The sequence below is a fragment of the Rhinatrema bivittatum genome, chromosome 3, assembly GCF_901001135.1.
Source record: "Rhinatrema bivittatum chromosome 3, aRhiBiv1.1, whole genome shotgun sequence".
Taxonomy (NCBI): Eukaryota; Metazoa; Chordata; class Amphibia; order Gymnophiona; family Rhinatrematidae; genus Rhinatrema; species Rhinatrema bivittatum.
Genome location: NC_042617.1, coordinates 589,627,614 through 589,641,313, shown reverse-complemented (window position 1 = coordinate 589,641,313; position 13,700 = coordinate 589,627,614). Strand labels below are relative to the sequence as shown.

Genomic DNA, 13,700 nt, shown 5'->3' with positions numbered 1-13,700 from the left:
AAAGACAACATTAGAGCTGAGCGGGCAACTCTCCACCTCTAGATAAAATGGGCGGCATCTGGACTGATCCGTGGTTCTACAGGAACGAAAATTAGCAGGTAAGAACCAATTTTCTTTTCCCTGTGCATGCCCGGATCAGTCCAGGCACCTAGGATGTACCAAAGCCCCCTTATTTAGGGTGGGACCTGGAGAATCCCACTCGCAGAACACTCTCGCCAAAGGAAGGAGAACCTGAAGCTCCCACATCCAAACGATAGTGTCTTGCAAATGTATGCGACTTCCAAGTTGCTGCCCTGCAAATCTCTTGAGGAGACACCAGCTGCGCCTCCGCCCAGGAGGTCGCCTGCGACCACGTAGAAAGAGCACGCAAGCCCTCCGGAATCTCTCGACCGGCAGTAATGTAGGTGGAACCAATGGCCTCTTTCAACCAACGCGCAATAGTAGTCTTAGAAGCCTTGAAACCTCGCTTTGCGCCACTCCACAAAACAAAAAGTTGGTCAGACCTTCTGAAATCATTTCGCATGCGGAACGGATGTATCCACCGCTGGGAAGGCCGGAAGTTCCACCGTCTGGTTGACATGAAAAGCGGAAACCTCTTTAGGCAGAAAGAAAGGCACTGTCCTCAAAGAAACCCCCGAATCCGAAATTTGGAGGAAAGGATCCCGACAGGACAAAGCTTGCAACTCCAAAATACGCTGAGCAGAGCAAATCGCTACTAGAAAAACTACATTGAGAGTCAGGTCTTTCAGCATCGCTCTCCGGAGAGGCTCAAAACAAGCTGCACACAAACCGCGGAGGACTAGATTAAGGTTCCAAGATGGACAAATTCTCCTAACTGGAGGCCGCAAAATCCTAGTTCCTCTGAGCAACTTTATTTATTTATTTGAGATTTTTATATACCGATATTCATCAATGATATCATATCGGTTCACATTGTAACACAAAACGGCGCCTGGAGTAGCGCTTTACATCGAACAGAGGTAGCAGAGGTAACTTTACATCGAACAATAGTAGCGTGTTAACAAGAAAATAATAATAACTTGATAACTTGATAACATCCAGATGAGCTGAAATAACGGAATCCTCGATCTTGCCCCGAAGGCAGCCCAAGGCCGCCACTTAAACTCTAAGGGAGCTAGGAGCTAAGCCTTTCTCAAACCCAGCCTGCAGAAAGGACAAAATATCAGGAATGGAGGACTGTAGGGCGTGAATTCCACACCAGGACTCAAAAACTTTCCATACTCTAACATAAGCCAGATTAGTAGACTTTCTCCTGGCTTTCAATAAGGTGGTGACGACAGACTCCGGATAACCTTTCCGCCTTAATCTCCGCCACTCAAAAGCCAAGCCACTAGACAAAAGTGATCGGTCTTGTCTGAAAATATAGGACCCTGATGAAGAAGGCCCTTCAGATGACCGAAACGAAGCAGGCCATCCACCACCATGTTGATGAGATCCACAAACCAAGGATGCCTCAGCCACTCCGGAGCTACCAAAATCACCTCCCCGCAATATTTCTCTATGCGATGCAACACCTTGCCCACCAATAGCCAAGGAGGGAACACATAAAGCAGAACCCCTCGTGGCCAAGGCAGGACTACAGCGTCAACATCTTCGGCCCCGTGCTGTCGCCTTCAACTGAAGAAGCGAAACGCTTTGGCATTCTGACGAGTTGCCATCAGATCCATGTGAGGGGAGCCCCAACGATCTCTGATGAGCTGATCGCGGCTTCCGACAATTCCCACTCACCTGGATCTAACAGAGTCCGACTTAGGGATTCCGCTTGAACATTGTCGACCCTGGCTATGTGTGACGCAGCTATTCCCTTCTAAGTGAGACTGACCAACGAATCAAGGTTTGTGCCTCCCGAGCTACCGGCTGACTCTTGGTACCGCCCTGCCGGTTGATGTACGCCACTGTTTTCATATTGTCAGAAAGAATCCGCACAGAGCGCCCTTTTATCAACGATAAGAACTCCTTCAAAGCTAACCAGACCGCCCTGGTATCCAAATGGTTGATAGACCATGCATATTCTCTCGCAGACCAAATACCCTGGAGACAGAGAATTACTGAGGAACTGCAGGTGGCACTGGGGTTTATGAGGCAGTGTCAGTTAAACTTTCTCTGTCTCCATCTGCTGGCAGGGATGCATAAACCCAGGAGTCTGGACTGATCCGGGTACGTACACCCAATTTCTAAGTCAATCCAGATCCAAAAAGCAACCCTCATATAAAAAAAAATATATATATATATATTTTTTTTTTTTTTTTTTTTTTTGGGGGGGGGGACCAAATGTGTGTTTGTTTTGCTTTTACCTAGAGTGTGCTTATTCCAATAAAATTAGATCATACTGCAGAACAATATTCATAGTGGGAAGGAGGAAATGTCACTGAATGTTAAGACGTAAAACTCCTTGACTGAATTAAAAGAAAAAAAGGTTTTGTCTTCTCTTTGGCAAGCTGCCCTGTTATTCTTCTTTCTATTCTGTTGTCAGAACTTAGTTACAAGGCAGCACCCACTGATAATCTGTCAAGCCCACAGCAGCCTGGAAATTACTTTGCTCTCTTGTACAGAAGGCAGTCACTGTCCATGTGCATTCATGAATCGCCCAGGTGCTTACTAACCATGCAAACCAGGGAAGCTTCCAAAGGGGGAACCATCCTTGTCGCTTCTCTCAGAGAATCGGCAAATGTCACAAAGTACGAGCGGTTGCGTAATTTGCACCTGCTCTTTGCAGCGAGAAGTTAAGTGCACGCTGCCTCCCTGCCCTGCCTGAAACCCGCCTACAGGAAGGCCTCTTGCACCGGAGCCTAAACACGTGCAGTCTATAGGACCCAATGCACTGCAGGAGCACAGGTTACCCTTAGGCCTTTCCACCCCAGCAAGTCTCTCATACCACGAGAGATCTCCTCTTTCATGGCATTTGTTTCTTCTCGGGTCCCTAGGAGAAGGACTGCTAGACGCAGACAGATATTCTTTCAGACCGCCCTGTCCCATTTACTGTTTTCACTCGTTTCAAGCGTAAAGTTTTGCTTTATTTTATTTTTTCTCTTTCCTTGTTGCATTCCATCAGGCCTGAAGAGGACTGAGCTTCTGCCCATGGACAGAATTACAAACAAGAGTGAAACTGAAGTGAAGGATTTATGGCTCGCCTCTCCCCTTCTAATCAAACTGTTGGCTTTTCCTGCAGCCTGGGCCCCTTTGAAATGGTTTGTAATTTTGAAATGAAAGAAAGCACATGCGAGTTAAAACGGGGTGGAGGTTAATGTGTGTAATTAATGCCATCTGTCTGCTTTCATTCCAGTAGCAGAATGCCGTCCCTACATAGCTTGGTCTCTGTCGGTGACAAAACAATGTCACTTCACCAAAGCCCAAAGGTCTTCAGCTCTGCAGCCTGGGAGCAGGGAAATCATTGTGCGGAAACAGGCAAGCACTGGCAGCGCGTTTGAGAAACCGAGGTCGCAGGCAGCATAATCTGATTTAGGAGTGAGGTTCATGCCCGTCATGGGATATGCAAAACAAACCCATTTAGAGAATCAGCCCAAGGGAAGGAAATAGGTCAAGAACGAGAGGTAGGGTACATGCACAGGGCACTGCAGAAGACCCAGATTTGTTTCCCTGCGCCAGGATCCAGGGCTGGGGATCCTGCAGAGGCACAACTCACAGCCCTCTCTGAGGGCGGGTGCTCAGTCATCGCACAGTCTGAGTGGGCTCCAGAGAGAGAGAGAGCTGCTGTCAGAGGATCATTGCTGTGCAGTTGGGCAAGGTGAGGATGTTCTTAAACAAGGAAAAACGCTTGATAACTGCAAATGAAGGCTGATGGTGCTGCAGTCTGGAAGGATCCAAAAGCAGCAACTGCCAAGCCTTAAAAAAAAAAAAAGGCAGTGCATCCTGAAATATATCTCAAGTAAGCTTTTCCGATGTGGGAATCATAAATCAAAAGCAATTAATTCTGATGCCAAAAAAGGTCGATCAAGAGCATTGTTGACCAAATACAGTGAAGGCTGAATTTTCAAACTGTCGCGCGCATAAAAATTGGGACTTACGTGCGTGGCTGGGCCCTGCGCATTTTCAAAAGGGCCTAGCCACATTTCTAAGTCCCGATACGCGCACAAATGCTGGGCCTAAAACTTAGGGCAGGGCAGGGGGCGTGGTCTGGGTGGGGAGGGCAGGGGCGGGATGGAGGCCATTAGCCGCTGTCCCAGGAAAGCACGCGCCAGCATGGGCGGATTACTTCTGCTCCAGAGGAGCAGTAAGTAATAAAACAAAAAAAACGTAAGGTCAAAGGAAGGGTTTAGGGTGAGGAGAGGGGAAGAGGGAGGGAGCTTAGGTAGGGAACTGGGGGAGGCCCAATTGCATCGTGTTGCATATTAATCGAAAATTCGCACACACGCCCCACGCGACACCTGCACATGCGCGCACGGATTTTAAAATCCAGTGTACATGTACACGCAGCCACAGCATGCATGTTATAAAATCGGCGCGTCCGTGTGTCTGACAGCACCACATCAATTTATTATAATATTAGCAGCTCTTGCCACTTTTAACCTTTGTTAATTGGGAAGATCCTGTCCTACCCATGGAAACCGGGTGACCTCTCCAACAGGATTTCTAGGTGGATCACCCAATCCGCTATGCTCCACAAACAAAATCGGCTGCACTTGCAAAACCTAGGCCCAGCTCTTGTCAAGGGTTCAGCGCCGTCTCCCACCGTGTGTATTTTAGGGGAGTGATCTTAGACTTTAGGTGGGCTGCTAGCTGGAGGGAATGTAAACCCTTAGGAGGTAATTTTCAAAAGGATTTATGCGAGTAAAAGCAGCACATATTGTAACAATTTTCAAAAGCTAATTTATGCGCATACGGGTGAATTCTGAAATGTTGTTCACGTAAACATTTGCACTTGCGCGCATAAAATCGAACATATGTGAATACGCGCTATTTTAAAAACTGCAACTTAAACGAGTCAATTGGGGTCGGCCAGGAACTTTGCACATGGAAGAAAGGGGCAGGCCAGGACATTTTGGGTTGAGGCCAACATTTACGCAAATAATTTGTAATTCTAAATCCTGTCAAAGTGACGCACATACATCTTTTACTTGCGTATATTTACTTTGGTTCGATATTCTGGGGTAAGCGATCGTAAACATTGTTAAATTAAAAATATAACTGGGCGGGGGGTCTGGGTGAAATGAGGGACTTCAGGATGAAGAGCCAAAAGGGTCTTTACGAGCTGCAGATGGACTGGGCGAACTGGAAAATGAAATGGTAAAACTGGCTGTTTCATCGCCGTGCACATGTTATAAAATACCCTGATTTACACGTGTAAAAGCCAACTTATTAAACGTAACAGCGTCAATGCAATAATAACCTGCAAATGTATACTTGTATATGAGTTGCGCACACTTATCTGGCTAATTTCCAACTTATTCGGCCAAGCAGCAGCATTAATCCAGCTAAGCAGCAGCAGGCCTACATAGCTAGAGATGTCTGAAAAACATTACTTGTCCACCTAAGTAGCGTTTTCCGGATTTATCTGGCTATCTGCCACTATGTAGCCAAATAAACCTGCATTTATCCAGATTAAGTCCGAACTTGTGCGGCTCGTGGTTTTTACATACATGAGCACTTGAACACACATATGTACTCAGATTTTTTAACCTTTCCATGTTGGTTATAATGTACAGTAGCAACTTTGCATATGCCCATGTATATGCGTACATTGGTAGCACATGCAGTTTTGAAAGCTGGGCTCTTAAAGTGCATTTACACAGGCAAAACCTAGGGACAATTCTAGGACATATATAGTAGCAATTTTCAAAAGCCCATTTAAGTGCTTAAAGCGCATTTACGCATGTAAAATCAAGTTCCCTGGCTGCCAGTCAAAATCCCGTGGCGGGACTGGGGTCGGGTGGGACGCACATGGTTGCCTCGACCTTGGCAAATTTGATTATCTCACTCGTCGTATTTCTTTCCAGATCATTTATAAATATATTGAAAAGTAAGGGTCCCAATACAGATCCCTGAGGCACTCCACTATCCATTCCCTTCCACTGAGAAAATTGTCCATTTAATCTACTCTCTGTTTCCTGTATTTTAGCCAGTTTGTAATCCACGAAAGGACATCGCCACCTATCCCATGACTTTTTACTTTTCCTAGAAGCCTCTCATGAGGAACTTTGTCAAACGCCTTCTGAAAATCCAAATATACTACATCTAACGATTCACCTTTATCCACATGTTTATTAACTCCTTCAAAAAAGTGAAGCAGATTTGTGAGGCAAGACTTGCCCTGGGTAAAGCCATGCTGACTTTGTTCCATTAAACCATGTCTTTCTATATGTTCTGTGATTTTGATGTTTAGAACACTTTCCACTATTTCTCCTGGCACTGAAGTCAGGCTAACCGGTCTGTAGTTTCCCGGATCGTCCCTGGAGTCCTTTTTAAATATTGGGATTACGTTGGCCACCTCTGGTCTTCAGGTACAACGAATGATTTTAATGATAGGTTACAAATTTCATTTTTTAGTTCCTTCAGATCCCTGGGTGTATACCATCCAGTCCAGGTGATTTACTACTCTTCAGTTTGTCAATCAGGCCTACCACATCTAGATTTACCATGATTTGGTTCAGTCCATCTGAATCATTACCCATGAAAATCTTCTCGGGAACGAGTATCTCCCCAACATCTTCTTTAGTAAACACTGATGCAAAGAAATCAATTAATCTTTCCGCGTTGGCCTTATCTTCTCTATGTGCCCCTTTAACCCCTCGAACATCTAACGGTCCAACTGACTCCCTCGCAGGCTTTCTGCTTCGGATATATTTTTAAAAAGTTTTTACTGTGAGTTTTTGCCTCTACGGCCAACTTCTTTTCAAATTCTTTCTTAGCCTGTCTTATCAATGTCTTACATTTAACTTGTCAATGCTTATGCTTTATCCTATTTTCTTCAGTTTGATCCTTCTTCCAATTTTTGAATGAAGATCTTTTTGCTAAAATAGCTTCTTTCACCTCCCCTTTTAACCATGCCAGTAATAGTTTTGCCTTCTTTCCACCTTTCTTAATGTGTGGAATACATCTGGACTGTGCTTTTAGAATGGTATTTTTTTAACAATGACCACGCCTCTTGCACACTTTTTACCTTTGTAGCTGCTCCTTTCAGTTTTTTTCTATTTTTCTCATTTTATCAAAGTTTCCCTTTTGAAAGTGTAGCATTCGGCATGGATGTGCTTACTGTCCCCCGTCCACGTCATTAATTCAAATTTGAACAGATTATGATCACTATTGCCAAGTGGTCCCACCATCGTTGCCTTTCTCACCAAATCCTGTGCTCCACTGAGAATTAGATCTAAAATTGCTCCCTCTCTCGTCAGTTCCTGAACCAATTGCTCCATAAAACTGTAATTTATTCCATCTATGAACTTTATCTCTCTATGATGTTCCAATGTTACATTTACCCAGTCAATATTGGGGTAATTGAAGTCTCCCATTATTACCGCACTACCAATTTGGTTAGCTTCCCTAATTTCTCTTAGCATTTCACTGTCCGTCTCACCATCTTGACCAGGTGGATGGTAGTATACTCCTATCACTTTATTCTTCCCCAACATTCAAGAGATTTCTATCCATAAGGATTCGACTGTGCATTTAGTCTCATTCAGGATCTTTATCCTGTTGGACTCTATGCCATCCCGGACATAAAGCGCCACACCTCCTCCCGAGTGCTCCTCTCTGTCATTGCGATATAATTTGTACCCCTGCATAGCACTGTCCCACTGGTCGTCCTCCTTCCACCATGTCTCTGAGATGCCAATTAAGTCTATGTCATCATTCACTGCTATACATTGTAATTCTCCCATCTTACTTCTTAGACTTCTGGCATTAGCATACAAACATTTCAAAGTTTGTTTTTTGTTTGTATTTTCATTCTGCTTTTTAATTGATAGGGATAAGTTAGAATTTTTTAGCTCAGGTGAGTTTTTAGTTACAGGCACTTGGACTATTTTTCTAATTATTGGAACCTCACTGTCGGGATGCCCTAATTCTAATGCATCATTAGTATCCTTTAAAGATACCTCTCTCCGAACCATGCGCTGCTGAGCGACTGTCGGCTTTCCCCTTTGTTCTAGTTTAAAAGCTGCTCTATCTCCTTTTTAAAGGTTAGTGCCAGCAGTCTGGTTCCACCCTGGTTAAGGTGGAGCCCATCCCTTCGGAAGAGACTCCCCCTTCCCCAAAAGGTTCCCCAGTTCCTAACAGAACTGAATCCCTCTTCTTTGCACCATCGTCTCATCCACGCATTGAGACTCCGGAGCTCTGCCTGCCTCTGGTGACCTGCACATGGAACAGGGAGCATTTCAGAGAAAGCCACCCCGGAGGATCTGGATTTTAGCTTTCTACCTAAGAGCCTAAATTTGGCTTCCAGAACCTCCCTCCCACATTTTCCTATGTCGTTGGTGCCCACATGTACCACGACAGCCGGCTTCTCCCCAGCACTGTCTAAAATCCTATCTAGGTGACGCATGAGGTCCGCCACCTTCGCACCAGGTAGGCATGTTACCAGGCGGTCCTCACGCCCACCAGCCACCCAGCTGTCTACATTCCTAATAATCGAATCACCAACTATGTCAGCCGACCTAACCCTTCCCTCGTGGGCAGTAGCCCTGGGAGACACATCCTCAGTGACTGAAGACGGACCCCGCATGGACGCATGGTTAGAAGCATGCTGGACATGTTCAGTGTGCCAGTCAAAGTTTCAAGAAGCTTTGACTAAAGTTTTCTGTGCCGGGCTCCATCTGATGATGTCACCCATGTGTGAGGACTACCATCCTGCTTGTCCTTGGAGAACACTGTCCTAAAATTACTCAACTTTAGCTGTTTATATTCAGTGGCAGCCTTATCCAGTTAAGCACCACTGAGTATTTGTGTAAAGTTATCTGTGCAAAGAGAGTTTGCTTACCATAAACGGGGTTCTCCCTAGAGAGCAGAATGAATTAGCCATAATATGTGGGTAATGTCATTCGATGATGCTGAATGGACCACTCTCCGAGAGCTCAGCAGAGCTTTGCTTTACTGACATGCATGGAGGTTCCTGCTGGAATGCTGCCTCGTGAGCCTCTTAGTTGACCGTAGAGCTTAACGCTAGAGGGTTAGTCGACTCTCCAGGGAGGCGGGTAGGAATTAAGTATAGTTAATTCATTCTGCTGTCTATGGAGATCCCCAATTGCAGGAAGCAAACTCACTTTTTTGTCAACAAGCAGAGTTGAATTAGCCATAACATGTGCGGAGTCCCAAGCTAAGGGTTGCACTGCAGAGTACTTGCTGAATTAATAACCCAGCTCCCCCTGTGGAGAGTTGAATACTGGGTGAATGGGCTGCGCAAAACTGCTTATCCAAAGTTACTATCATTCCTTGAAAGACTGTCCAGACAGCAATGGGACATACAGGTGTATACAGATGACTGAGTTACAGCTTTGCAATATCTTCAATCAAAATAGCTCTTAGATGAACAAACAGAAGTAGCCATGGCTCTAACTTGATGAGTTTTGACAGTCTGTGAGTTGAAGTTCAACCAGAGCATAACAGTACAGTAGCAATTTGGAAATGGTGCGTTTGTAAATGCTATTCCCATTCTGTAGGGATCGTAGGAGACAAACTGAAATGCCTGTCAATATGGGCCCTCTTACAGTCCAGTGAATGAAGGGCTGCTTGCAGCTTTGGAAAAAATGTTGGCAAGACAATGGCTTGATTAATGTAAAATGCAGAGACGATCTTTGGCAGAAACTCTGGATGAGTACGAAGCACCATCCAGTTGTGGAAAAACTGAAATGACTGCCACCAAATATTCCACTTTTAAGGTGAAGAATTTCAGCAGGCAGAGTCCAATGGTTCAAACGGAAGTTTCATTAACTGTGCAAGGACAACATTGAGATCCCATACCACAGCAAGCTTCGAGACTGGGGGTTTTGTATGTCACAACTCCTGCCTATATTTGGAAACCAGAGGACGAAGAAAGATTGGCTTCCCTAATACATGAGTGTGGCATACTGTGATGGCGCTCAAATGCAACGTTAAGGAAGAAATGCAAAACTCCAATAGAGATAGGGAGAAAACGTATCTGAGAAGATTCAGGGTTGCTGAATGACCCCCAAGTCAAAAATCTTTTCCACTTAAAAGCATATGACTTCCTAGAACAGTGGTGGGCAAACGTCAGCCAGCAGGCCAAATCTGGCCCTTAAAGGTTTTTAATCCGGACCGTCTATCACCTGGACACTCTCCTTATTGTGGGGCCCACTGATGCTCTGGACTGATCCGGGTACGAACAGGGAACGGAACATCGGCGCATTTTAATGGAAGAAGAGGTCCCATTCGTCGGCACTGGCGGGGTTCCCAATCCCTACCAGCAAGGAGAGACCCAGTACATTGGCGCTGGTGGGATTTCCAATCCCCACCAGCGAGGAAGAGGCGCAATTGTCAGCGCACTTGTTAGTCTGCGAAGAGATACCCGGTGCGTCAGCGCACTGGTGGGGGTTTCCAATCCCCGCCAGCAAGGAGAGGTCCTGCGCTGCTGTGAAGAGTGGTAAATAATAGGGGAGTAAGGGAAGGGACAGAGAGGGAAGGAAGGGAAAATGGTGAGGATGGCGAGCGAGTGAAATGTAAGGGACATGAGTGGGAAGGAGAGGGTGAGTGACAGAGGGAGATAATGCTTGTCAGGGAAGGGAATGAGTGAGTGGGTAAGTGGGAGAGAGGGGGCCAGTGACTGACTGGGAAGGGGTGGGAATGAGAAACAGAAGAGGGTGAGTCCGTTTGAGGGGGTGAGTGACTGAGCAGGAAGGTGACTTAGTGGAAGGGTGCGTGTAGAGGGGAGTGAATGGGAGAAAGAATGAGTGACTGAGAGGGAAGGAGGTGGAATGGGAGGGGAGGGAAATGAAGGGAGTGGATGGGAGGGAATGACTGAGAGGTGAATGGGAATAAGGGGTGAGTGAATGAGAGGGAAAGATAATGAAGCAGGGGAAAAGGGTGAGTGGAAGTGGAAGTGAAGGGGTAACAGAAGGAAGGTAATAGAACTGAGTGGGAGGGTGAGTGACAGAGAAAAAGCAAGAGGGTGAAGGAGAAGTAGAAGAGGGGAATGAGAAGAAGAAAGGGTAGAAGAATGCATGAGTGCATGTGTATGTGTGTGTGTGTGTGTGCGTGTGTGTGTGTGCGTGCGTTTGTGAATCCAAGTCTGTAATCTCAGGGTGACTGGAAGTTTCCAGGTATGGAGGGGGGAGGAATTTTTTTTTATCCTTATTAGTTTTAATTATTGGGTGTTTGATATGTCTGCTAAGAGGCCTAAAAGAAAATTGGTTAAAGAGATAGAGAGGTCCATGTCTGGACTGTAGAACGATCAAAAAGTGACTTGAGAGGCAGTTCATAAGGCAGCATTCCAGCAGCAACTCCCACACATGCTCAGTAGAGCAAAGGCTCTGCTGAGTTCAGAAACAGTGGTTCGTTCTGTGCCGTCGGATGTCGTCACCCATAGATTATGGCTAATTCATCCTCTTGTCAACAGAGGATGAATTAGCCACTGAATATAGATCTTAGAATCTTTATTTACTATCTACAAATTCAAAAGGGGCTTTAAATGTTTCCTACGTACGGCATTAAACAGCAAATTATTCTATTCAGCAGAGCATCAAGTAATTGAAGTGTTATTTGGATGAAACCTAATACAAAGTCAAATAGTTAATGAAGCAGTAAACTTGTGAAAATTAAATGTTAATATGTTCTTTTCTTTCAGCAAGATGTCAGCTTAGAGAACAAAAATTACTGAAGGAACATCGGGGCAAACTCAGAGGCCTGACCGTAAACAGATCTGTCTTTGCAGGGGTAAGTGACCGGAGCCAGTTTGCTTTAACTGATCAGAGAAAGTCAAGTCCTTCTATCTAGGAGATCTGAAAGAACAGGCTGAAGCACAGAGAGCCTCATTACTTTCAATATTTACTAACCTTGAGAAAAAAAAGATAACAATTGTGTTTGCAGTAAGTTGAAGCAGACAGTATGTAAGGGTAACTTGTTAGGTCTAGAAGAGATTTAGTGCCAGGAGGAACCTCATGGTAAGTGATGCTAACCTCCATGTTTGAGATGGCAGTGCTGGCAGTCAGGTGCAGGACCCCGGGTACATGAACCGCGGTCGAGCCCTGGAACGCCGGCTGAATGGAAATTATGGGGTTAGTGACGGGGCTGCCATGGTGGTGAGGGGTCTCCCAACTGTACAGAGTCCAGGACGGTCCTGCTGGCAGTGCACCAAGACGAAGAAATGCCGCCATCCCAGCGTCTCGATGCAACAGAAGAGGAGCTGGTCCACAAACTCAACACAGAGCAAGGTGAACCAAAGAACCCCTCCCTGCCCTGCAAGTTTACATTTTAAGATGAAAGGCTGTGCGCACGCAGCACACGCGGCACTGAACCCTCTCCCGATTCTCCATGCCAGGCCGTGGAGCTGCCACGTTTAGCTATCGGGCTGACACAGTAAAACCCGCGGGAGAGCGGGCGCTCCGAGGCGAGCGCCCACTCTCCCAACGCGCGCCCAGGCCACTCTCCTGTGCGCGCGATCAAGTATTTAAATGAGGGCCCGCGGTAATAAGAAGGTGCCAGGGACACTAGCGCGTCCCCTGTCAGCGGGTTTGACAGCAGACGCTCAATTTTTCCGGCGTCGGTTCTCGAGCCCGCTGACAGCCATGGATTCGGAAAACGGATATCAGCATAATTGAGCGTCCGTCTTCCAACCCGTGGGCACATTTAAAATTTTTTAACTTTTGGGGCCTCCCACTTAATATCGCTATGATATTAAGTCTGAGGCTGTACAGAAAAGCAAATTTTTCTGCTTTTCTGTACACTTCCCCGGTGCCAGCCGAAATTAGCGCCTGCCTTTGGGCCGGTTGAATGGGTAGGCGTTAATTTTTCAAAGCTAAATGTGCAGCTTCACTGCACATTTTGCTTTCTGTATCGCGCGGGAATAACTAATAGGCCCATCAATGTGCATTTGCATGCTGTGGGCGCTATTACTTTCGGGGGGGTTGGATGTGCGTTTTCGACGCTCTATTACCCCTTACTGTATAAGGGGTAAAGCTAGCGCGTCGAAAACGCGCGTCCAAACCCGGGTTAACAGCGCGCTCCAGTGGAGCGCACTTTACTGTATGGGCCCATATGGAATCTAGGCCTGGCTGATTTTCTGCCGCTGGATGGGCAGCAATGACTGAAAGTCCAGTGTCCAGTGAATCCTGGTGCCGGTCCCTGGCCCTCTCCCATACACAGCAGCAAGAGCTGAGCCGCGAGTGGTTCCTATTTAACATCCTTCAAAGCTGACGCTTCTGGCTCTACCAAGTATTTAGCTTTGAATAAAAAAAGGAAGATGTTACTGCCTGTAAGCTGGTGACATAGGTATCCGAAGCCAGGTTCTGTTACAGCTTTACTGTTTTTATCTCATTTTAATGTTAATTTTGATCTCTATTTATTAGTCTTTTATTGAACTATTGTAATTTATTTTTTGCAAATGTTATGATGTACTTTTTATTTCCTTCGTTGATTTTGATTTAAAATGTACATTGTAAAGCATAGAGATGGAACCTGCTTCTCTGCAACGGTTATTCAAACACTGTATGTATAAATAAATAAATAAAGAGGCAGAATGGTCCCAGCGCGTACATCTAGGTCCCAGCACGAAA

At 45.8% G+C, this 13,700-nt stretch overlaps 1 protein-coding gene across 1 annotated transcript in view; it reads right to left on the bottom strand.

Annotated features, from left to right (window-relative positions):
* The window catches only part of TIAM2 (T cell lymphoma invasion and metastasis 2), a 486,712-nt gene that overhangs the window by 250,927 nt on the left and 222,085 nt on the right, over window positions 1-13,700 (bottom strand). The window lies entirely within an intron of this gene.